Below are 4,658 nucleotides of genomic sequence, written 5' to 3'. Positions count from 1 at the left end.
TTTGACCTAATATAATTTAATAGATTATTAATGAACAGTTTATGCAGGGAAAAATATGTACTTGTGAAGAAAATATGTAGAACTCACTATTTTTGCCCCATTCTCAAATTGGATTCTGTTTGACTTTTTTACTTGTTTGCAGATTTTATGCTAGTACAGTATATTGTTTTATATAAATTCTATTATTTCCTAATGTTTTCCAAACTGATTATATTGATAAATAAAATGCCTTAGTATCACATTCACCAATGACTTAGGAAGGTAAATGTAATAAAAGGTACAGTATATATTCACTGAGTAAATTTATAATTATTGAATTGAGAATACATTTTTTTTTTGATAATTCCTTGAAAATATAAAAAATGTACATGATTGACACACTTATTAAAATTGCTAATTTTTACACATACACAAAAAATAAAAAATAATGTGTGTGCCCTCAAATATATGGCCTATGTCAGAGACAGATAAAATGGTGAATTTTACACAAATCGAGAGATTGTTTGACATTGCACATGCGTATAAGCTGCACTGTTCATGCACTGCAATTGTCTTGCTATTCCATATGCACAGAGAAGCCATTCACATAGTGAGTGAAAGGTAGTCAGAGTTTTGGGGAGATAATGGGGGGTGGTCAGAAAAATGCAGGTGTGTCTTATCATTTAAACAACGTTACATGGGCATGTATAAATTAGCCATGGAGATTGCATATGCAGCATGAGAGCCCTCTGCATGTCAGAAACTCTACAGTGTTTGCAGCTGGTCAGACCTGCCACAAGCAGGGGCAGAACTAGGGGAGACAATGGAGGCACCTGCCCTGGGTGCCAGCACTGAAAGGGCAATTCCTCCATTGCCCACAATATTCACCCCACTTAGGACAATAAAAAACAACTAAAGCAGCACTCCAATTAAAAAGCAAAAATACACATTTTAATATTACAAGTGAAGTTTAAAGATCATTATTTAGCTCACAATGTATATGAATGAATGTAAGCAGAAATGATGTTAAATTGAAGACATGCATGTCTAAATATACACCCTTTATAGGCACAGTCTGTTATGCACAAAGCAGAGTTCAATGCACAATTGGAACTTCAGAGTCAGAATTTTAAATATTACTCATTGTATTCAACAGCATCAGATTTTATTAGTGAGGGTCTAAAATATGCCAAATACTCATGCATCCAGAGGTAATCTGTGGCAATGAAGCAAATGGAAACAATTATGAACCAAGTCCCACACAGAAATCCATGCTTTGAAGCGATCACTGGTGGTGCTATTCTCAGTGAGCACTGCTGGATAATCCAATGGTGGACAAGTACCTCACTATGACCCCACAGGTCCCAGACTGGAGAAATACAAAAATTAAGGTGCCGGTGTCTAGAACAGGGTGTCACCCAATTTAGGTCTGTAAATATGTACCCGGAGAGTACCATCATGGCTGCCTAATACATGGCACCTCTTCCTGGCACCTGAGAAGCTACCATGGATGGCTTAATGTAAGACCATCAGATGCTGCTTAAGTCTATCTATAGCCTGTCCCTGTTCATTGATGTCTCAGATCCTGAGCAGCTTCTCAGGCCAGTGTGACTCTGATATCCCCCCTCACACACAAGTCCCCATCCCACTGCTCCCTTATGGCAGCTCTAGTGGCATACCTCTGCTGTAGGACCGAGCATAAGCACAGCTGCAGATATTCCAGGAGCTGGATATCAACAAGGATGCACCACATAGAGCTCTGGGTAAGAGGGCAAGGGAGGTGGGGGCCTAGGGCACTAGCAACTGAATCTGGGGGAAAATCTTTGGTGGAGCATCTTCTCAGCAAGTGAAGCAGTCGGCAGTAGACTGGGCATTTTGTGATTTGTAGTTTCACCACAGTGGCAGTCTTACAGTATCTTGACTCACACTCAGTCCTCAAAGCCCCCACATCAGGTGGTTTTCCCCTCTATCTGGGGTATCAGGAGGGCTCCCCAGCTAAGGATACTGACCTTAAACCTCTATACGCTCCTGCCTATACCTTCTAAAACCTGCCTATACCTTCTAAAATTGACGCTATTTGAGTATGCAGTCATACAGTAAAATAAAGACTTCAGACCTTGAACATGAGTTTCCAAAGCACAAAGTATTATTCAAGCAAAGTACAGATAGTTACATGCTGTGATCTAAGTACAGTTTAGCACAAAGGAATTATACAGACCCAAGATACAGTTATACATATGCACGCGCTCTGGGACCAGATTCCGGCATCAGCAAGAAACCTCCATCAACAGCAACAGCATAAAGACTGAAGACTGGAGTCAGAACACACATATTTACACCCCCACCAAAATAGACTACAAAATAGAGAAGTTTGTTGCTATCCCATTGGCCCCCCAACACGGTGCTTCTGTTACAGGACATTTAACAGGTTGATTCAAATGGACTCAGACCAGCCTCTAATAGCTGGTTATCTCCATTTTCCCGCCTCATGTAAATCTAGGCTGTTGGTTTTACAAGGTACATTTTGGTGCTTTAATTTTCTACGGTCCATAAGTTGAGAATGCATGTTGCGATCTTCACACCAATGATACCGGGAAACTGTTGAGAAAGTGCAGATCAGTATAACACCAAACACGGTTTACTTATCATGTATTAAGCCTAAGATACCAAATAACCTTTGTTTCACAGCATTTGTAATAAATGAATAAAACTTGAATCTTATACCTTTAAACTATGTAACCATTTATGTGAATGTGCAGTGTGTAAATGTTAGGGGTTTGGGAAAAGACACTAGTTAACTTGGGGCAGATGCATATGCATGAAGCTAATAAACAGCATTTGCATGCGGGTTATTATGCATTTGCTAATGTGCGACATGTTAACAGTGCAACTGTGTGTATTAATGTGTGTATGTGGTATGGTAAAATATGTGATCGCCTGATGCTAATAATAGCATCGCAATATGTACTTAAGTGTGAATTTAGCTAAAATGGTGCTGGACGGCCATTCGCAAAATGGCGTCTTGCAGATCTCATTCTCAAGATGGTGTCTTGCGGCCAGTCGCAATATGGTGTCGTTTCAATCTAATTTTAAGCTGATCTTGTCTCAGCCAATTATCCAGCTTCGACACAACCGACATCAGGTGGCTTTTGCCTCCATCAGGAGGACTCTGAGCTTCATGCTAATTGCCTCATACAGGTCACTATCTTATCTGTGACTAACACATAGCTGTATATACTCGAAAAAGGGTGTTTATGCAGGATACACTGCACAATTATATTAGTAAATAGGTCTAATAGAAACAAATTCACATATACTATATTAGTGTTTTTGTACATATGGATAGAAAGATAGATAGATAGATAGATATGCACCATATTTATTTTCCCTTTTTTAGGGGGGGCACCAAATTATAACTTGCCTCTGGGCGTCTTGGATGAACTTACACCACTAGCCACAAGGACAAGATGGCTGCTCTATGTGCATCAGTGTTACCAACATCTATGCTGGTAGGTGATATCATATGCATTAGATATGGGTGTTTGTATGCTCTGGTAATCATGGGTGCTATTAGCATATTTTCTCAGCTGTGTTCCATGTGGAATCACAACTCGGATCACATTAGCTTCCATTTCTGAACCAGGCCCATAACACAGTATGTAATATGCAAGACAACAGTTTGATTCAAGGAAGTCCTTGCAGCATCAGTCCTGTTTTGTGCAAATACTGTATTTATAGGTATTGAGTTTTATTTTAAACTTCCAACAACAATACGTAAATGCCTATTCAAATAGTTAGGGGTAAATTTACTAAGAATGTCTGTCTGAGTATAATACACACTGGGCATCACAGGTACACAAGGGAGTTTGTTTAAAAAAACTCAGAAGAATCCTGCTTGACTGAATCATGTTTTCCAATATTGTATACAATCTGGTTTGCAAGTATATGTGTTCTGTTGTATTTGGACTGAATACAATAAAAGAGCCTGTGAGCAGCATGTTTATCAGAAGCTTCCACAGATCAGTGTGAGTATGTGAGCAGTGACTGGCTGTGAGTGGTCTGTCTCTTTGTCAATCACCAACCAGTCAATCAGTAGCCTGTAGTCATGGTAGCAGCCACTTATTGGTTCACAGCAATATAAGTGAAGGAACACATGTGGTTTCCATCACTTTCACATACACATACTGTATAGCTCTTCTATTTCCACATACATCAGGAAAGTGTTTTTTTTATTTTCACACTCCTCGGTATGCTATTGGAGAAGAGGACTGGCCGCTGCAATGGACAAGGTTATTATGAACAGTAAAGGATAACTACTAATCTCCATGTTTGCCCTGTGTGTGACCATTTTTAAACACAGGTAGGAGCGATCATAATTTTTTAATTTTTTAAAATACCCCTGGAGACTACTGGAGAAGGGGAAAGAGCTTCAACAGGAAGTAGGTGAGAATTGGAAGTTGTACTTGGAGAAGAGGATCAAACATCTGGCAAAAGGTAAGTAAGTATGTATGCTTGTGTTAGTTATGTAATAAAATTTTTATTTCTGCAGTGTGTGTGTGTCATGTAATTTCACTTGTTTTTTTCAGTGGGGCAACAGGGGCTAGCCCTCTGCTGTCACTTGCAGTTCCACAAGTGCCAAAGGGCAGGCAAGCTGGCATCTGTAGTTCCAATGTAAAAAA

This window comes from Taudactylus pleione, unplaced genomic scaffold, assembly GCF_031769625.1.
Source record: "Taudactylus pleione unplaced genomic scaffold, aTauple2 ptg000592l, whole genome shotgun sequence".
Classification (NCBI taxonomy): Eukaryota; Metazoa; Chordata; class Amphibia; order Anura; family Myobatrachidae; genus Taudactylus; species Taudactylus pleione.
Note: the sequence above shows the minus strand (reverse complement) of the source record.